The 21,957-nt window shown below is 45.8% G+C and overlaps 1 long non-coding RNA gene across 3 annotated transcripts in view; it reads left to right on the top strand.

The window, feature by feature from the left end:
• The first annotated feature begins 545 nt into the window (after nucleotides 1–545).
• LOC129406503 (uncharacterized) overlaps nucleotides 546–21,957 on the top strand; it is a 50,995-nt gene continuing 29,583 nt past the window's right edge. For all 3 annotated transcript variants that reach the window (XR_008631048.1, XR_008631046.1, XR_008631047.1), the window contains exons 1-2: nucleotides 546–1,049; nucleotides 1,980–2,214. This is a non-coding gene — a long non-coding RNA (uncharacterized LOC129406503). The remainder of the gene's footprint in view (nucleotides 1,050–1,979; nucleotides 2,215–21,957) is intronic.

Below are 21,957 nucleotides of genomic sequence, written 5' to 3'. Positions count from 1 at the left end.
GGACCCGGGTTCGATCCCCCGCGGCATCGCGTATGGGATTCCTGAGTGTGGAGTGCAGGACTGAGCCCTGAGCACTGTCGGGTGTCTACCCCAAAAAAGCCAAAAACCAGGGGCCCCTCCTCCAAGCCCCCCCTCCACCTCCGCTGGCCCCACGTTCACCAGCACAGCCAAGGCGAGTGGCCGGTGGAGCCCAGCGCTTTGGTGACAACCTGGACCAGCCCTTAAATGTGCCCGAGCTCAGCGCCTCACTCCATGTCCTTCCCGTCCTCCCTGGCCCCCGTCTCCGCTTCCTCATCCGTCTCATGACAAACCCAGCAAGGTCCTTGCACCTCTGCCCGCGGCCTCAGCTTGCACCCATGGCCCCTTGGCCCAGTCCCCATGCGGTCTGAGAAAGTTCAGAGCCCTCTGCTAACCCCCCTCACTGCCGCACAGCAGCCAAATACAGAAGCTTGCGCACAACCTGGCAGTTAGGGGGAGGCTAGACTTGCCCCCGAGGGGTCTCCTGGGGTCAGCTAGCTTGGGGGACAGCCTGGCAGTTAAGGGGACTGGCTGGACTGACCCCCGAGAGGCTCCACTGGTCAGCTAGCATGGGGGGCCGCCCCTGTTGCGTAGCCAGTTTCTCCTCACCTTCTGTTCCCCTGGGCTTCCTGGGGTTTGTGTGTCTGGCACTGATGCTGGACTCCCTGTGCTGGCCACCCGCCTGGTAGGCAGCAGCCAAATCCCTGAAGGTGAGTGCTGGTGCCTCAGTCGCTCACTCCACTGCAGCTGCAGGACCCAGCCCTTCCATTCACAGTGCTGGCCTGGGGAAGTGGAGATGCCACTGTGTGGTGGCAGAATGGTGTGTGAGTTGTCCTGCACATGTTAAGGCTCCTCACCTTGTGCTCCCCCAGCCAGAGCTGTTTGCTGGTCAGCCCCAACAACCACCCGGGCCTGTCAAGTTTGTTTCTTCTTTCTGCAGGTGCCAGGTCATTGAGCTTTGACCATTTGGGACACTCCTGAACCCAAGGAACTATGACCTCAGAGCAGCACACACACTTGCCCCATGCACGGTGGGTGCACATTCCCTCCACATTCTCTTGACCGGGCAGCAGACTTGGTTATTTCACGGTTGTTGATAAGGACCCTAAGGAGAACCCATAGTCTCTGTGCAGCTTCTCCGAGTCTCATTCCTTTGAGACTCCTTCAAGTGCCTCCAGGATCCCCCTGCTTAAGGTGCCAGAAATCGGACTGGTTTTCACCTTCTGCAGCTGGGTTTAATGGGAGGAGCTCTCCTCTTCACTTCCCTTTCTCAGTGACTGGAGACACCTGCCCCAGGCCTCTGTTGGTTTGTGTGGTGCTGGGGATCAAACCCGTGTTCTGTGGGCAAGGCCTGTTCTCCACCATGAGCTATCTTTGACTTGCCCTTGTTTTTATGTTATTCATCACTTCATTCAGCAAGTGTTTTCCCAAAAGCACTATTCGGGGCCCTGGAGGTGCACTGGTGGATAAACTTGTGGGGCGGGGAAGTTCCTGTTTTTATTCAGAGTCCTAGGGAACATGAGAGAAGAGTGTGAGGGGAAAAGGGTGTTCTTGGCTGGATGGAAGGAAAGAACGTTTTCACCTGGTGTCCCCCAGCAACCTATCCTTGCCTCCTGTATCCCAAGCTTAGTCTGGGAATCATACAGTGGAAGTTTCTCTCTCTACACTTGGTTCCTTCAAAGGCTCAGTTCCCATTCTCTCTCTCTCTCTCTCTCTCTCTCTCTCTCTCTCTCTCTCTCTCTCTCTCTCTCCCTCTCCCTTGCACACACACACACAGACCTTCCCCTCTCTCTCTCCCCACCTCTCCCACCCACCCCCATTCTGCCCCTCACAAGACACTAGTCCAGAAATCCAGCTTGGCTCAGTGCAAGACAGTGCCATTTACTCATTGAGCACTTGTGGCTGAAAAGTCAGCTGCCCTTCTGAGTCAGAAGATAACCTTGTCACGCTTCTTCCAACAGCAAAATTTGCCATGCTTCCCCAGCTGCAGAACACGATTCATCAGGTGGCACCGCCACTGCATGACTGAGAGTCAGTCTATTGCTCCACGCGGCCCAGTACAGGACTGGGGTCAGGCCCCAGAGAGCTGGCCAGCAGGGATGGCTGAGAAGTCTCTCAGGAGCACAGATTGCTTTTTACTCCTGGATGAAGTGTTTTGAAGGCAGGAAAGTCAGCCCCTGCATTTCTTCTTTCAATGTAAGCCTCTTCTAAAGCATTCTTCTCTTTTTGTTCTTTGATCTCAGCAGGGTGGGTGGGGGAGAGTGAAAATGGAAATTGGAGAAGTAAAATTGGAAGTGTATAGAGAAGGTAAAAGAATATAAAGAGGAAAATGAAAACTGAAAACCCAAACAACCAGGGCAGTTCCTTCCTAGCTGTGTGCTGGGACGTGGGAGATGACTGGAGCCGCTGCCCCTTCAGCACTGTGGTTTCTCCATGAGTTTAGGTCTTCTCCAACCAACTGGAGCATCTGCCTATCTCCTAAAAGTCTCATTAATAAGTTGCCTTTAATGCTTTTATTTTAATACCCGTGACAGTGGTTTGGTGAGAAGCGTAGGGTTGGGGTGAGGAGACCAGAGAATTCTGTGCCTTCTCTGGGCCCATTCCTACTGAACCTCAGTTTTCTCTGTGAAAGTGGACAACAATTGTTCTGCCTCAGAGCCCAAAACACTCATACTTGGGAAAATCAGGAAACAGTAAATGTACAAAGACAGTAACTGCCTCAGTGGCCACCCACATGGGTGACTAGGATATAGGTTTTGACCCTGTGGTGCCCAGAGCCATCAAGAAGCCCTAGGGCAGCAGGCTCACTGGAAATCTTTCAGGGGACCTCCCTGAGCCCCCACAGCACTGATATTTCCCTTTGATCCCCAGTCATATGCTCTAAAGGAGTAAGGAGACCTCAGGAACCGCTGCTGCTCAACTATCCCTCGGCCTGGCCTCCCCTCTCACATGATGTCCATTCCTTCCCATGTAGTCGAAAGACTACCTCCTTCTGGCCCTTGCAAGGGGACCTGTTGGTGGCTGTGGGCCTGGGCTCTCCCGGCCTCTCCATGGGCCCTGCATTCCCTGGGAGAGGCAGGGTGTGAGAACAATGTTTGGATTGTCTGGAAACCAAATTCTGAGGTGTCTTTCTGGGAGAAGCTGAGCTTGCTTTCTCTCCTTGCTGATGTTCCATTATTCTGAGAACTTCCTTCCAGCAAAGAACTTCGAGCTTTAGTTGTGTCTTCTCTCCTCCTGGCCACTGGGACGTCTGTCCCATAGGCTGGTTCTCCTCGGAAGGCTGTTCCCTATGCCACCTTCCCAGTGCTCCTCAGAGGTTGGGCAGAGCCACTGGCTGGCTTTGTATCATGACAAGGACTGAGTCTTTAGGCAGTAGGCTTCTGGTGCATATGTGCCTTCGTTGTCTCTTCCTACCCTACCTCGTAGAAGTTCAGCTGAAGAAAGCATTGCATCTTTGTTTTGTTTTTGTTTTGGGGCCATACTTAGTGGTGCTCAGGGCTTACTGAGCTTACTCCTGGCTTTTCATTCAGGGATCACCTGGCAGCCTGAAGCTCATCGAAGGTACCAGTTGTCAAACCCAGGCCGGTTGCTTATAAGACAAGCACTACACTCTACATTATCACTCTGACCCCTGATTGGACCTTCTATATAATATAGTAATACTATCTAATGTAGAAAGAAAATTTTAAGTTGAATTTCCATAAAGATTTAAAATCCTTTATTTATGGGGGGGAAGGAGGTGGGGCATTGGGCACCAGCACTGCTCAGGGTTCACTCCTGGCTCTGTGCCCAATAAATATTCCTTGCAGTGTTTGGGAGCCCATATGTGGTACTAGCAAATAGAATTGGAGTCAGCCACGTGGGAGACAAGTGGCATAACCCACATACTGTGTCTCTGGCCCAACATTAAAAACTTTAAAGGGCCTAATAGCCAGAATATATAAAGGCCTTTTATACTTCCGCAATAAAAAGCAGATCCAGTTAAAAATAAAGGATTTAAAGACATGTTTCTCAAGGTAATATATTAAAATAGTCAATAACTACATATATGGCATGACATGTACTCATCTGAAATACATAGGTGAGTGGTTTTTAATTTATTCACAGAACTGTGCCACCCACTGTTGCCACAATCTAATTTTAGAATATTCGCACCCCCGTGAAAGAAGTACTGTAGCACCCAGTAGCAGTTCTTCCTGTTCCCCTTTCTCTGAGTCTCTGGCAGCCATGCAGATGTTTTCTATTTCTATAGATATTCCAGTTCTGGACATCTCTTGTAAATTAATTGATACATCATGGAACCATTTGTGATGCTCTTCATGCTTAGCCCAGAGGTGCTAGCAGGGCATCATGGCAACATTTTGGTGATTTCAGACCATCAGAACAGCATGCCGAGGGGGCCATATGGTGCCGTCACTACTTAAACTGTCTCCCCTGCCCTACTTCAAGTTTGCTTATTCTTGATTTTCAGGCCACATTCAGCAGTGCTCAAATTTCAGAAGCTACTCATAAGACTTGCGGTGCTCAGAGTTCATGCAGTACTGGGGATCAAACCTAAGTCCCCCACATGCAAAGGCCTTGAGCCATCACCTCTGCCCCACTTAATTTCTTCTTTCAGCAAATACTTACTGAGCACTTCCATGTACCAGGAACTGTACCAGATGAGGGGGACAGAAAAGTACATTTAAAAATCCAGCCATGGGGCTGGATCAATAGCTCAGCGGGTAGGGCAATTGCTTTGCACATGGCCAACCTAGGTTCAATTCCCAGCATTCCACCTGGTCCCCTGAGCACCACCAGGAGTAATTCCTGAGTGCAGGACTAGGAGTAACCCCGGTGTATCACCAGGTGTGACCCCAAAATGCAAACAAACAAACAAACAAAAAATCCAGCCTTGTCCTCAGTGTAGTAATCTCAGTGCTATAGATGAGGAAATTTATTTCCATCTGATAGAAATTGGGACTCAGGAACCTGAAGTGTCTAGATGTTCCAACTGGTGACAGGCACAGAGCCGGACTAAATTCAGGCCTCTGCAGTCTCATGTCTTTCTCTCTCTTGGGTGGGAGTGAGGCTTCCAGCTGTGCTGCTCTCCACCAGCGGTGCGCCGGAGTTCCTACATGCGGTGTAGAGGATTGATTGCCAGGCCCTGTATATGCCAGGTATCATGTGCTCAGCCCTTTGAGCATCTCCAACGCCCTAGAATCCTTTCCTGTATTTTGTTTGGGGGCCACATCTGGTGTGTGCTCAGGGGTGTGTGCAGGATCCCTGGCTGGTACTCAGGGATCACTCTGCAGGGCTCAGGGAACCATATGCAGGGCAAGGGCCAGCCCTGCTCTACTACTGATCAGGTCCCTAGACTCTTTCTTACCATAGAAAGAAATGCCTGTCTTTCCTTTGTTTTCTGGCTCTAACACAGCACTTTTCCCTCTTACTGATGCTCTGCATTCTTGGTCTTGCATCAGGTGGGAAGCTCAGCCCTGTCTAGAGGCATTCCCCAGGCTCCGGAGCAGTCCCTCTGAGCCTCTTGAATCTGTGCAAAAGCCTCCCTCCAGAAACTGGAGAAGTTGTCAGTTATTTTTTCTTCCTCTAGTCATTATTCCCCTTTCTCTCTTTCCTCTCCATTTGCTACTCCTATAATAATCCATTTGCTGTTGTTCATCAATAATCTTATTTTATCTTCTATTTGCTTACCTCTTTTCTTTTGCAACATCATTTTCACGGTTGGTTAGCATTTTGTCTTCACTGTCACTGATATGGTTCTCTGCATGCAGAATTCTGTTTTTGTGGTGTGCTATCCTTGCATTCTTTACCTCCTTTAATTCCATTTGTGTGGACTCTTTAATAACACGTATCAATTCTTCCTTGATCTGATTGAGTTTCTCTTCCCCTTGCTTTATTTCTATTGCCATTTCATAAAGTGTTGATTTCAGGGTCTTTTTGATGAGGCTCAAAATTTGAATTGAGCATGAGAATTTGCCTGGACTTCTCTCTCTTTCTGCCATTGCAGATGATTTTTTTATGTATTTTTTTTTTGTGGATGCTGCAGGTGAGCTTTAGAATTCTGTTTATCTGAATATTGACCTTATTCGTCATTAAACTGATCTAATTCATTATTTCCAGGGCTACCACTTGTGATCTGTTGTTTTCTAACTAGTTCCATGATCTTGAGATGACATTTCAGTTGACAGGCAAGTGTAGGTCTAGTTACTCCCATTTAGAAACCAGGGTTATTGTGGAAGGATTGTGGGAGAGAATTATGAAAATGCTGTAAGTGGTGTTGAAGGAGTAGAGTTGTTGCAAGGATGCTGATATGCCCACGTGTTGGGGGTTATTAGTGCAGCCACTGGGTCCACTTGGGACTGCTTGGGTTTAGAGACAGGGTCAGCTTAGGGAAGTCCAAAGGGATGGTATCGAGGCACAGGCTAGTGGTAGTGGGTCCCACAGTCCAGGTGTGGGAGGAAGGGCTGTCTCAAGGCAGGCTGAAAGGAGATGGGGTGGGTAAGCAGTAGTGCTTCACCATATGGCTCCACAGATCTTTAGACCTACATATTATTTTCACTACCTATAGAGGAATTTATTTATAAATTCTCTCAAATATGCTTACAGTTTTGAATTTCTAGGAGGAAAAGACCTTAGAGAGTTCTTTGTATAACAAAAGCATCCTTCAAAAATGAAAGAGAAATTCAAAGAGCACTGAAAAAAATTTTATCTAGCAGGTCTGCCCTACAACTAAAACCAAATTCACTGTCACTCTCACTGTCATCCCATTGCTCATCAATTTGCTCAAGCAGGCACCAGTAACGTCTCCATTTTGAGACTTGTTGTTACTGTTTTTGGCATATCGAATATGCCACGGGTAGCTGGCCAGGCTCTGCCATGCGGGCGAGATACTCTCGGTAGCTTGCCGGGCTCTACAGAGGGGCGGAGGAATCGAACCCGGGTCAGCCACATGCAAGGCAAATGCCCTACCTACCACTGTGCTAGGTATTAAACAAGTATTTCTCAATCAGGGACCATAAGATATTTTAGGGGGTCACAGATAAAAAGTCACATAACTGGGGAGCCAGAGCATGAGACCAGGAAGCTAATTGGTAGAATGGGGTGGGAGGGAGACACAGGAAGGAAACAAGGTCAAAAGCCGTCATGATCAGAAAAAGGTCAAGACACAGTGCACTGGCTGGACACTAACTCACATTTTCATGAAGAAACATAGATGAGTAGACAATTACTATATACATAGGCGTATATAAAAATTCTATCAATGTGTTTTTTATAACTTTTCTCTAATCTCATAATAAAATAGTTACATGCTCACTAACTATAAAACCATGTTGATGGGTTATACTGTTTAAAGATGAAATATGTAAGGTAAAAAGTAAAATGAGAAAATTAAACAATAGTATTTTTTAAACTTTGTAAAACTTTTTTAAAACCTTTTTTATTTTATTTTTTTTTCTTTAACTTACTTTATTATTTTCACATTCTTTACATTTGTGCTTACAAGTGGCAAGCAGAATTCTATTGGATTATATATATATATTTTTTACAGTTACAGATTTATACATTTTTGTGCTCATGTTTCTCCTTTACAAAGTTTGATAACCCATCCCTTCACCAGTGCCCATTCTCCACCACCAGTAAACCCAACATCCCACCCCCCCTTCCCAGTCCCGTCTCCCCCCACCCCACACTGCCACTATGGCAGGGTATTCCCTTTTGTTCTCTCTCTCTGATTAGGTGTTGTGGTTTGCAATAAAGGTCTTGAGTGGCCATTGTGTTCAGTCTCTAGTCTATATTTGGCCCGCATCATCTTTCCCCCACATGACCAACAACCACATTTTACTTGCTGTTCCCTTCTCTGAGTTGCCCAGAATGAGAGAACAGCCTCCAAGCCATGGTGACAACCTCCTGGTACTTATTTCTACTATTCTTGGGTGTTCGTCTTATAGTCTATTATTCTATATTCCACAGATGAGTGCAATCTTTCTATGTCTGTCTCTCTCTTTCTGACTCATTTCACTTAGCATGATACTTTCCATGTTGATCCACTTATATGCAAACGTCATGACCTCATTTTTTCTAACAGCTGCATAGTATTCCATTGTATAGATGTACCAGAGTTTCTTCAACCAGTCATCTGTTCTAGGGCACTCGGGTTTTTTCCAGATTCTGCCTATTGTAAACAGTGCTGCGGTGAACATATAAGTGCATATGTCACTTCGACTATACTTTTTGGCTTTTCTGGGATATATTCCCAGCAGTGGTATTGCTGGGTCAAATGGGAGCTCAACCTCAAGTTTTTTGAGAATCGTCCATACTGTTTTCCAAAAGGGCTGAACTAGCCGGCATTCCCACCAGCAGTGTAGAAGGGTCCCTTTCTCCCCACATCCTCTCCAACAGCGGTTGCTTTTGTTCTTTTGGATGTGTGCTAGCCTCTGTGGTGTGAGGTGGTATCTCAAGGTTGTTTTGATCTGCATCTCTCTGATGATTAGTGATGTAGAGCACATTTTCATGTGTCTTTTGGCCATTCGTATCTCTTCCTTGGTAAAGTTTCTGTTCATTTCTTCGCCCCATTTTTTGATGGGGTTGGATGTTTTCTTCTTGTAAAGTTCAACCAGTGCTTTATATACCCTTGATATCAACCCCTTATCTGATGGGTATTGTGTAAATATCCTTTCCCATTCTGTAGATAGTCTTTGTATTCTGGTCGCTGTTTCTTTTGCGGTGCAGAAGCTTTTTAGTTTAATGTAGTCCCATTTGTTGATCTCTGTTTTTACTAGATTGCTTAGTTCCGTGTCATCTTTGAAGATGCCTTTATCTTCAATATCCTGGAGGGTTTTGCCTACCTTGTCTTCATTGTACCTTATGGTTTGTGGTCTGATGTTGAGGTCTTTAATCCATTTTGATCTGACTTTTGTGCATGGTGACAGATCGAGTTCTAAGCCCATTTTTTTGCATGTGGTTGTCCAGTTGTGCCAGCACCATTTGTTAAAGAGACTTTCCTTGCTCCACTTCACATCTCTTGCACCTTTATCAAAGATTAGATGATCATACATTTGAGGTTGTGTGTGGGGATATTCCACCCTGTTCCATTGGTCTGCAGTTCTGCTTTTGTTCCAGTACCATGCTGTTTTAATTGTTACCGCTTTGTAGTAGAGTTTAAGGTTGGGAAGGGTGATGCCTCCCATCATCTTTTTCCCAAGAATTGTTTTAGCTATCCGTGGGCGTTTATTGTTCCATATAAATTTCAGGATTGCTTGCTCCGTTTCTTTGAAGAATGCCATGGGTATCCCTATAGGGATTGCGTTAAATCTGTATAATGCTTTTGGGAGTATTGCCATTTTGACAATGTTTATTCTCCCTATCCATGAGCAGGGGATATTTTTCCATTTCCTCATATCCTCTTTTATTTCATGAAGTAGCGTTTTATAGTTTTCTTCGTAGAGGTCCTTTACTTCTTTAGTTAAGCTGATTCCAAGGTATTTGATTTTCTGGGGCACAATTGTGAATGGGATTGCTTTTTTCATGTCCCTTTCCTCTGTCTCATTGTTTGCATATAGGAAGGCCATGGATTTTTGGGTATTGATTTTATAGCCTGCGACTATACTGTATAGGTCAATTGTTTGTAAGAGTTTCTTACTAGAGCTTTTAGGTTTCTCTAGGTATAGTATCATATCGTCTGCGAATAGTGACAGCTTGATTTCTTCCTTTCCAATCTGAATCCCCTTAATATCTTTTTCTTGCCTGATGGCTATTGCTAATACTTCCAGTACTATATTAAAGAGAAGTGGTGAGAGTGGACATCCTTGTCTTGTCCCCGATCTTAGAGGAAAAGCCCTTAGTTTTTCTCCATTGATGATAATGCTTGCCATAGGTTCATGGTAGATGGCTTTGACTATCTTGAGAAAAGTTCCTCCAAAACCCATTTTGGTGAGAGTTTTTATCATGAATGGGTGTTGGATCTTGTCAAATGCTTTTTCTGCATCTATGGATATGATCATATGTTTTTATCTTTACTTTTGTTGATGTGATGGATTATGTTGATTGATTTCCGAATGCTAAACCAACCTTGCATCCCTGGGATGAATCCCACTTGGTCATGGTGTATGATCTTTTTGATGAGTTGTTGGATTCTATTTGCTAGTATTTTGTTGAGAATCTTCGCATCGGTATTCATCAAGGATATTGGTCTATAGTTTTCTTTGTTAGTGGTGTCTTTGTTTGCTTTTGGTATTAGGGAGATATGTGCCTCATAGAAACTGTTCGGAAGGGTTCCTGTCTTTTCGATTTCCTGGAAAAGCTTAAGGAGAACTGGCAACAAGTCTTCTTTGAATGTTTGGAAGAATTCGCCAGTGAATCCGTCTGGACCTGGGCTTTTGTTTTTGGGGAGACTTTTGATTACCGTTTCGATTTCCTTGATATTTATGGGCCTATTCAGGTATTTCACGTCTTCTTGGCTCAGTCTTGGGAGGTTGTAGGAGTCAAGGAATTCATCCATTTCTTTTAGGTTCTCTTGTTTTGTGGCATACAGACTTTCAAAGTAGTCTCTGATGATCCTTTGAATCTCCTTGGTTTCTGTTGTGATGTCCCCCTTTTCATTTCTGATTCGGTTCAAAACCTTTTTTATTGAATTAAAAAAAAAGTCTTTTTTTATTGAATGTGAGACAGACCTTTACAAAGCTGTTCATGATTGGATTTCAGTCATACAGTATTCTGACATCCATCCCTCCACCAGTATACTCAGAACATATTTTTTTTGGGGGGGTCACACCCGGTGATGCACAGGGATTATTACTGGCTCCTGCACTCAAGAATTACTCTTGGTGGTAGACCATATGGGATGCTCAGCAGACCATATGGGATGCTGAGAATTGAACTGGGTCAGCCACGTGTAAGGTAAATGCCCTTCCCTCAGTGCTATCTCTCCAGCCCCACACAATTTCTTAACACGTGACATAAAATCCCAGAAAATAAAAAACATTTATGGTGGAAAAAATAGCAAATTCATTAAGATTAAGCAAAATAAGTATTTAATACAAAATGAAAATCCTGGAGGTATTAAGGAGCGAGAAAGTGGATGAGTAGAAAAGTAATTATAAAATAAAATACAAAAATATTGGTTAGCAATTATATTAAATGTTTATGGAGTAAACATTTTAATCAAAAAGAAGATATTTGAAGAAATGTAAGAAAAACCAGCTCTATAACTTTCTACAAGTTGTAGATTTTAGAGTCAAAGAAAGAAATAATTGAACATATGCAAAAGAATAAATTCATACAATATATGAAAGGAAAAGCTATACAATGTAAAACTAACAATAATAGAGTTTCTATGGGCATATCAATGCTGGTAAAATAAATTTTAATATGAAAATATATACAACAGAATTCCACTAAAGGAAAAGATGACAAAAAGAAGTGAAGAAATACTCCAAAGGCTACTTTCAATTGTGGATAGGACAAATAACATAATATGTACAATGAAATAGAAGATATGACAACACCACAAACTAGATCTAACAAACACAAAATACTGTCCCACACAACAGCAGAATAGATCCATTCAAGCACACAAGGTAAAGGCCATAAAACAAGTCGTAATAAGTGTAAAAATGCTGAAATTATTCAATGCATGCACTCTAGGATTAAAAAATAACAATAATTAAAATTAGATATTCACACATACATAGAAAATTAAAAATGTTGGGGTATTGACAAATGCATATAAGAAATCATATGGGAATTAGAGAACAAGTTAAGATGGATGCAAGAAAACCACAATGTACAGGGTTTGTAGGATGCTGATAAATCGGTGTTTGGAAGGAAATTCACATCTGCAAATGCTTATGCTAGTGAAGAAGAAGCATCTCCAGTCAATATCTACATTTCCATTTTAAGAAACTAGAAAAAAGGAAGTGAAAGTTCAACCCAAATCAAGCAGAACCAAAACATAAACATTAAAAAGACACAAGTGAGATAAAGTCAACAATGGGAGAAAAAATCAATAAAGTCAAAATTGGTTCTTTAAAAAGATCAACAAAATTGACAAGTATTTAGATTGGTCAAGGAAGAAAATAATGGGGGTATGGTGCCGCCAACAGGTCAACCTATACCTGCAGGGTGAGTGCATCAGCAGCCTGATGGTGCCTTCAGGCTTCCTGATATCCCAAAATTGCCACCATACCTTTGGCCGGACCCCAACAACTTGGGATCAAGTTTCCCAAGAAATTAAAAGGCCAAAAGCTCTGTGTGGGGGAGCCACACCCACAGACCACCTCTGGCTCAGCTATACAAGCTCAATTATCAGCCTTATTTCAGAGACCCATAAATAAATCTCGAAAGAGATCAAAAAACACAGTTAATCTCATACCTGCACATGGCTGAACATACCAGGATAAATCAGAGGGGAGGATATTGGCTTGGTGACCACCCAAGTAGAGCCCCCAACAGCCACTTGCTTTCATAATCCAAAATCACCGCCATACCCTGGCCTGACTTCATGGTCTCAGGATGGACCTCACCAAGATATAATTTGCTGAAAATTCTGATATGGGGTTTTGTGACTGAAATCTCCAGGTTTTCTTGGGGGTCAGGATGGGCTACCACCCCCCACCTCCCTGTACTTCCAGAAGCCTTGGCAGTCACATCTACACCCCAAAGCTGCCACCCAGTTAAAAAGCTCCTCCACCCTTAATTCGGGAGCCCCAGCCAAAATTAGAGCAAAAGTAACTGCCACCCCCCAACCCGGAGTGGGGCTCTCCTCAGGGAAGAGTCTCGCACCAAGAACTGGGGGCTTCCACCGCCCTGACCCAGGCTGGGAACTTGGGACTCAGTCCCCTTGCAAGCCCTGCACTGCCGTAGCCTGGAAGGTGCAATGGGGGGACCCCCCAGGATGGGGTGCGGGGCAAGTCTAAAGGGAACCTGGCCCCAGGGTGCACGGTGCATCCCCACCCCACCCTGCACTGTGCACCACCACCCGGCAGCCTGCACCCCGCACTGCACTGCACATCCTCCACTCGCACACTCATCCCCATTCCGTACCACACCCCCACCCAGCCCTGCGCAGCCCTCACCTCGCACTCTGGCACCAAGATCCCCGCACTGAGCACCATGCACTGCGCACCCCCAGCCTACACCCCATACCCCACCCCGCCTCCGCACTTGAATCCCCCACTTGCATCCCCACCCAGTCATGTGCATCCTTCACCCTGCACTGCGTTTCACGCACTGCACACCCAAACCCTGCAATGCGCACCACACACACCCTCAGCACCCCCACGTCATAAGACGCATCCCGCATCCCCCATTCTGCACCGTGCACCTTACAGCCCGCATCGTGCACCCCCATCCCGCACCGCACATCCCCACCCAGCCATGCCCACGCAGCTCCCTGCAAGGCCCCTCTCGACACATTCGGGTGAGCCTTACGCATGAACGAATCGGCAGAAGAACTCAGGTGTGCGTGACTCACGACTAAGATCTCCAAGCCTGCTCAGATCGGGACTGGACCTCCTCCACCCAGATCCCCCATTTTCCAGTAGCTTGGCAGCCACAACCACAAACTGCCCCCGGCGCCATGTCATCCCATCAACAGCCAAGATCCAGAGACTACAAAAGAAAGCTCCCAGAAGTAACCTCTTATACCCTAGTTCTCCCTCTCAGAGAACCTGTCAGGGTACCAAGAGCATCCTGCCCGCATGGCAAAGCCTGGCAAGCTCACTGTGGTGTATTCAATATGCCAAATACAGTAGCAATGATGGGTCTCATTCCCCTTTCCCTGAAAGAGCCTCCAATGCGGTACCGCTGGCAAGAATGAGAAAAGAGAGGATGCTAAAATCTCAGGGCTAGGATGAATGGAGACTGCTCAAGAAAATCTATGATGAACGGGATGACAGCGATACAGTGATACAGTGATTTGGGGTTCTCGAAATAGACTTTCCCCGCTCCAGGGGTCTCAAGGAACTAGAAAGGGTGTGAGAGCCCAGGTCGGTCACAAACATCAAAACACCTGCCAGGCTCTCCAATCTCCCTGTCCTGAACCCTGTTATTTAAGGTTTGCTGTGATGGACTTACCCGCACCCCATCTCCCTGCATGTCTGAGGGTGCCCCTTCCCCTCTCCCTGGAGAACAAAAAGCCCCAGTCCAGTTATTTCTCTCTGTCCTCTACTGATGAAGGATAAAGGGGAGATTAAGATCAAGTACTCTGAAAGCTTGGGGTGCAAGGATCTGCAATGAAAGGGAGCAGGTCAGCTCTGAGCGATAGATGCAGAGAGGGCAGTTGCCTTTTACGCAGGTGACCTGGGTTTGATGCTTGGCATTCCATATGGTCTCCCGAGCACCACCAGAAGTGATTCCTGAGTGCAGAACTGGGAGTAACCCCTGAGCATCACAGAGTGTGACCCCAAAAGCCAAGAAAGAAAGACATAAGAAAAGAAAGAAAGAAAGAATGAAAGAAAGAAAGAAAGAGAGAGAGAGAAAGAAAGAAAGAAAGAAAGAAAGAAAGAAAGAAAGAAAGAAAGAAAGAAAGAAAGAAAGAAAGAAAGAAAGAAAGAAAGAAAGAAAGAAAGAAAGAGAGAAAGAAAGAAAGAAAAAGAGAAAGATTCAAAAGTAAGATAGACAGAGAGAAAGAATGAAGAGAGAAAGGAAGGGAGGAAAGTAGAAAGAGAGAGAAAGAGAGAAGAAAGGAAGAAAAAAAGTGAGCAAGCAAGTAAGCAAGAAAGAACAGGACTCAAAAAAGAGACAGAAAAGAGAGAGAAGGAGGAAAGGAAGAAAGGAAGGAAAGAAATAAAGCAAAAAAGAAAGAGAGAAAGAAAGAAAATAAAAGAAAAGCAAGAGAGCAAGAAGGAAGGAAGAAGGAAAGGAAAGAAAGAAAGAAAGAAAGAAAGAAAGAAAGAAAGAAAGAAAGAAAGAAAGAAAGAAAGAAAGAAAGAAAGAAAGAAAGAAAGAAAGAAAGAAAGAAAGAAAGAAAGAAAGAAAGAAAGAAAGAAAGAAAGAAAGAAAGAGTAGCCAGAAAAAGGAAGGAAGGAAGGAAGGAAGGAAGGAAGGAAGGAAGGAAGGAAGGAAGGAACGAACGAACGAACGAACGAACGAACGAACGAACGAACGAACGAACGAACGAACGAACTCTGGGGTGGAAGAATCAGGGGGAGCTCCAAGTCGTTCTCCCCCCCCCCATTGGAGGAACCACTGAACCCCCGAACAAACTTTTGGAAAAATCCTTCGAGGACTTTGGATATATCTGTTCTCTATCTCCATGTGCTGATGCTGGACATTCATTCTTAAACAATCCCCCCGGCTTCACCCCAAACCCGGGGGTTACCGGACTGAAATTTCCCCACACACCCCTCCACCGCGGCGAACAGGGCAAGCACTATGTTTAGAACATCTGAAATCTATGGGAATCCCCAAAACTCTGGCAGGGAGTGTGAGAGTGTTTGGGGGTCCTTCAAAATGTACAGAGTGGGGTGCCGGAGCTAGAGTACAGCAGGGAGGGTGTTTGCTGTGCACGCGGCCCACCTGGGTTCGATCCCCAGAATCCCATAGCATCCCTGAGCACTGCCGAAATGTACGGAGGGGGAAGAGGTGTGAGAATGACCGTGATGGGAAACCTTCAAAAAAGGGTCAAGAAAAGGGGTCAGGAATGTGGGCAGGCTCTTGCCTTACCTCGGCCCACCTGGGTTCGATCCCCCACACCATAGGAAGCCTCGAACGCCCCACACCTTTAGCTCTGCTGTGGCCACCCCCAAATAAAGCCAGAGCACTGTGAGCAGTGTGACAGTTGGGGGGCTGCAGAGGTCGGCGAGGATCGGGGGTCCCTCAACGAAGAGCTCTAGGGTCCGGGGAGCTTCAGCAGGTTCTGGAGGAAGGTCAGGAGCAGGGGTGGACAGTCCTGAGAGAAATGTTCAGGGACAGGGACGGAAACGCCCCACAGCGCCATCTTGTGGCGAAGAGAGAAAGTGCCTCGTCCAGGGTCACAGGGAAGATTTCCAGCTCTGGGTTTGGCTTCAATGATTAAGGATCAAGACTCAGGCAAGACAGCGGGAGAAAAGTGGGTAGAAAAGCTCTCCCCTCGCAGCAGTTAACCCGGGTGCCCACCTAGGCACCCCCACAGTGTTCTCTGAGCACCTACAGGAGTAATTCATGAAGGAATAGCCAGGAGTCACCCCGGAACATTCCCAGGTGTGGCCCCCAAACAGAAACTAGCAAACAAAAACCCATGACCTCAGTTTCATCATCAGCTGGTTCCTTCACCTCAGGCCCAGGGTACAGAGCTGAATCTTGTTTCGACCTTTGCCACCTACACCAAGAACAGGAAAGGGCATTTATTGAACTGTGAGGTGATGAGGTATGGGGGTGACCAAGACAGGAAACCTTTGAGGTGGGGTTCTTCGAGACAGCATACTGGGGAGGCGATGCTTTGTGCTCGACACAGTCAATTCCCGGCACTATGTAGGGACCCTGATATCACTGTGAACCAGATTTTAGGCACTGGCAAGTGGGCTTTAGCGGAAGAACGAGTCTGTTTGGAGGCAAACATTTTAGAAGCTGTTAATAAGACCCGTCTAAAGGCATGGTGTTATCTTGAAACCTCTGCAAAATGTACTGTTATTCACAAAAATCTTTCAGGAAGTAAATGAACAGATTTTATTGCCAGACTCCAGGATGCTCTTGAAAAGGCTATACCTGGCAAAGGCCTTCGTGAAATGCTTATGCTAACTTTAGTGGTGGGAAATGCTACAGCAGATTGCCAAAAGGCAATTCAAACTGCTAGGCTAATGGGAAAAAAACTCTTTAGATGATTTTATTAAAGTATGTAGGGAAGTCAGAACACCAACCCATCAGGTGCAAATAATAGCTGCTGCTTTTAAAATAATGAACCAGGTAAAATGTTACGGCTTGGAGCCTTTGGACATCTCAGACGAGATTGTTCTCGTGTTAAGTCTGAGAGTGTAAGGAAAGAACCAGGCATCTGTAGACGATGTGTGAAGGGGAAGCATTGGGCTAATAAATGTCATTAGAAAAGAGAAAAATTTAGAAAGCTAATGAGTCATTGGGAAACGGGAGTCGGGGCTCGACCCGGGGCCCCTTCAACAATACAGGAAATTGTCAATAAAACCTCAAATTAAATTCAAAAGTTTTTCATCCCCTACAATGATAATAATTAATAAACCCAAGAACTCTGGCAAAAAACTGTCTTATATTGACCTTATGAGAGCAACAGAAGGAAGTGTAGCCTCTGATAGTTCAGTTTTACAGGATTTGTTTCTGATTCCTAATAAAATTTATAAAATCCCAACTGGTGTTTATGGCCCCCTTCCAAAAGGAACAGCAGAATTTATCCTAGGGAGAAGCAGTATGAGTTTGCGAGGTGTTAACGTAAAAGTGGGACTCATTGACAGTGATTTTGTGAATGAAATCTCAATTATAGCCACTGTTCAAGCGGATATCAGAATATTTAAAGGGGAACATATTGCTCAACTGCTTTTGCTTCCGTGTATACTAGGAAAAAATACAGGCATGAAAAGAAGAGGTGATTTTGGAAGCACTAATGCAGAAATATTTGGGGCAGAAAGATTACTGATGATAAGCCTATTCTAGTTATGACCTTTAAGGATGGGACAAAACTGGAGGGTATGTTAGATTCAGGTGCTGATGTAATTTTATCGCCTCTCTCCATTGGCCTATGGTTTGGCAAAAGCGGTGTGTGGACGTTACTTTTTCTAGTATGGGAGTGGTCACTGATGTTAAACAGAGTGTGCAACCTCTTCATTGTGGTGATCCTGCTGGATACACGGCAGTCATCCAGCCATATATTGCTCCAATAGCTATCACCCTATGGGGACGAGATTTGTTGCAAAAACTTGTGTGAAGTACATTAAAGAAAAAGAGGTGTCTCAGCAATCGCCTTTTTAATTTGGGCCGCTGCTCGAAGAACAGCTCTCCCAATAGTCTGGAAAAAGGTTCAGCCTGTTTGGGTTGAGCAATGACCCTTAACAAAAGAAAAACTTAAGACTTTAACTGAATTAGTTACAGAACAGTTTGAATTGAGACAAATTGTTTTTAGCTCCAGTCCCTGGAATTCACCAGTATTTGTTATCAAGAAAAAGACTGATAAATGGCGAATGTTAAGTGATCTAAGAAAAGTTAATGACTGCATGGAACCAATGGACCCTTTGCAAATGGGCCTACCTAATTTGGCCATTATTCCAAAACAATGGAATATTATTATAATTGATCTAAAGGATTATTTCTATACCATCCCATTGAGAGAAGAGGATAGAGAAAAATTTGCTTTTACTGTGACTTCTTTAAATAGTGAAACTCCTGCTAGGAGATATCACTGGATTCTTTTACCTCAAGGGATGATGAATAGTCCCACGATGGATGTGTCAATATTTTGTTAATCAACCATTGGATATAATTAGGACACAGTACCCTGAAGTCAAAATTATTCACTTATATTGAGCTCCCATTTGACCCAGCAATACCACTGCTGGGAATATATCCCAGAGAGGCAAAAAAGTATAGTCGAAACGACATCTGCACATGTATGTTCATCGCAGCACTGTTTACAATAGCCAGAATCTGGAAAAAACCCGAATGCCCTAGAACGGATGACTGGTTGAGGAAACTTTGGTACATCTATACAAGGGAATACTATGCAGCTGTTAGAAAAAAGGAAATCATGAATTTTGCATATAATGGATTGGCATGGAAAGTTTCATGCTCAGTGAAATGAGTCAGAAAGAGACAGACATAGAAAGATTGCACCCATCTGTGGTATATAGAATAACAGAGTGGGAGACTAACACCCAAGACTTGTAGAAATAAGTACCAAGAGGTTGGCTCCATGGTTTGGAGGCTGGCCTCACATTCTGGGGAAAGGGCAACTCAGAGAAGGGATCACCAACTATAATGTAGTCGAGGGCCATGCGGGGGGAAGGGTGTTGCGGGCTGAATGAGGGCTAGAGACTGAGCACAGTGGCCACTCAACACCTTTATTGCAAACCACAACAGCTAATTAGAGAGACAGAGAACAGAAGGGAATGCCCTGCCACAGTGGTAGGGTGGGGTGGGGGGAGATGGGATTGGGGAGGGTGGAAGGGATGCTGGGTTTACTGGTGGTGGAGAATGGGCACTGGTGAAGGGATGGGTTCCCGAACTTTGTATGAGGGAAGCATAAGCACAAAAGTGTATAAATCTGTAACTGTACCCTGTACCCTCACGGTGATTCACTAACTAAAAATAGATAAATAAATAAAAATTATTCACTTTATGGATGATATTCTAATCACTAATCACTGCAAATAAATTTGCAGAAAGTTTATGAAGCTATAACTTATGAACTAGAATCATGGGGTTTAAAAACTGCATGGGATAAAATTCAATGTCAGGTTTCTTGGGAATTTTGGGGACAAATTGTATGGGAGAGTAAAATTACACCTCAAAATGTCCAAATTCTGAGAGATAAATGAAAAACTTTAAATACAAACTAAATTTTGTTTATAAAATATAAACAAAAACTATTAGGATATATAAATTAGTTATGCCCTTTTTTGGGTATTCCAACCTATGCCCTACAAAATTTGTTTCAAACATTGGAAGGTGATCCCTCTTTAAATAGTCCAAGGCAACTTAGCCCAGCAGCAGAAAAAGAATTAGAAATAATTGAGGAAATTGTTAATAAGGTTCAGCTGGATAGAATTGACTCTTCAGAAAGTTTTTATATGATAGTATTATGTACTTCACATTCTCCTACTGGGATTTTGGTACAAGGAACTAATATTGTGGAATGAAGTTTTTTACATAACAAGTCTAGTAAAACATTGGTTACTTATGTAAATAAAATATCTCAAATAATTTTCAAAAGAAGAAGAAGAACTAGACAATTAATAGGGAGCAATCCTATTGAAATTATTGTACCATTGACTAGTGAACAAATTCAAGCGCTATGGGAAATTGATGAAGACTAGCATATTGCTTGCATTAATTCACTGTCACTGTCACTGTCATCCCGTTGCTCATCGAATTGCTCGAGTGGGCACCAGTAATGTCTCCATTGTGAGACTTCTTGTTACTGTTTTTGGCAAATAATATAGGCCACGGGGAGCTTGCTAGGCTCTGCCGTGCAGGCAAGATACTCTCGGTAGCTTGCCGGGCTCTCTGAGAGGGATGAAGGAATTGAACCCAGGTCGGCTGCATGCAAGGCAAACACCCTTCCCACTGTGCTATATTTATAAATAATACATATAAATTAAGTTCTTCAATAAAATGAAACCAGGACTAGGTACAGCACTCAAGTCTTAGAGGAATGCATAGCATCCATAGCACCTGTGTTCTGCGTTCGGTCCTCAGCAGCAGCACAGGATGTAGCCTTGGGGGCTCCCAGTGCCAGGCCTGGCCACTGAGCTCCCTGACCCACAGGGGGCTTAAGGGGGACCCAGATATCTTAATAAAGGTAACCCTCCTGAGTGTCTTAAGAATGACCCCTATTGGGGCTGGAGTACAGCGGGTAAGGCCTTGCACGCGGCCAACCTGGGTTCGATTCCCAGCATCCCATATGGTCCCTCGAGCACCGCTAGGAGTAATTCCTGAGTGCATGAGCCAGGAGTAACCCCTGCGCAACGCCGGGTCTGACTCAAAAAGCAGAAAAAAAAAAATAATGACACCTGTTTAAAAAAATAGTTTAAAAAATGTAGATGTGAAACAGAAAAAAGGAATAAACAAATCACACACATAAACGACCAGGAATAGGACAGACACAGCAGGTAGAAACGGCTACAGAGAAGGCCCAGCTGGAGGGCCCCTAGGAAGACCCCCAGGCCGAGCTGTGGCCGCCTGCTGGGGGGATGCAGCTGTGGCCTGGGGGGTCAAGCCTCCGGGCTGGGGGCGGGTGGGGTGGGCTTGCCGGGATGTGCCCGAGCACTGAGCCCTCCTCCCGGCTCTGCCCTTTCCAGGAGAGACGGACGCAGCTCCTGGGGGTCGCCAGGACCCCGGGCACCTTCGCGTCCCTGATCTGATGTGACCGAGCCCTGGTCGCGCCTTCGGAACTTCGACTGTTGGTGACCCGCGGGTCGCGGGCCGAGGCGCGGGGCGGGAGGTGGCGCACAGCGGGCCCGGTGTCCATGCCCAGAAAGGCTCGGGCCGAAGCGCCGCATGTGGCCCTGGACCCCTGGGCCCCGCCAGGCCGGGCCGCTGCTGCCGAGTCCTGCAGACCCCGCAGGACGCGCCTCTCTGCGCTCACCAGGTACCGCCAGGAGACACCGCCGAGTCTCCTGAGCACCACCCGACTCCCCCTGGGCTCCTGGGAAAGCCCCAGACCCGAGACGGCTCAGCGGAGCAGTCCCCGGCGACCCTGCGGAGAGAGCTCAGGCCCGCAGCAGCCCCCCGCGGCCAGGACCCCTGGGAAGGCGCCTCCTTCTCCCGCACGGCTTCTCCACTGCCCTCTAGTGACCACCGCTGGCATTACGCCAACAGGCCGGGAGAAGCGTTTCAAGAACCCAGGTGCATTTGGACCTAGCAGGCCAGGAAGAGGGTATGGGGAGGGGCTGGAGCAGCAGCACAGCAGGTGGGCCAGCTGCCTTGCAAGCCCCGCCTCAGTTCCCGCCACCACCGTGGGTCTCCCAAGGTGTGGCCCAAAAGAATGTCTTGGGGGGAGGGGGGTGGCTGGAGCAATAGTACAGCAGGTAGGGCGTTTGCCTTTCACGCGGCTGACCCGGGTTCGATTCCCAGCATCCCATATGGTTCCCTGAGCAATGCCAGAAGTGATTTCTGAGTGGAGAGCCAGGGGTCAGCCCTAGGAGTCAGCATCATTGGGTGTGACCGAAAAATAATAAAAAAAAAAAAAGAAAAGGAAAAATAAACCAAGAATGTCTTGGGAATTGTGTGTGTGACTGTGCGAGTACACATACCTGGCGAGTCTGTGTGTTTGGCGGTTGA

Source organism: Sorex araneus, chromosome 7 (genome assembly GCF_027595985.1).
Source record: "Sorex araneus isolate mSorAra2 chromosome 7, mSorAra2.pri, whole genome shotgun sequence".
NCBI lineage: Eukaryota > Metazoa > Chordata > Mammalia > Eulipotyphla > Soricidae > Sorex > Sorex araneus.
The sequence above is the reverse complement of the archived record's forward strand: the minus strand, read 5'-3'. Positions and strand labels throughout refer to the sequence as shown.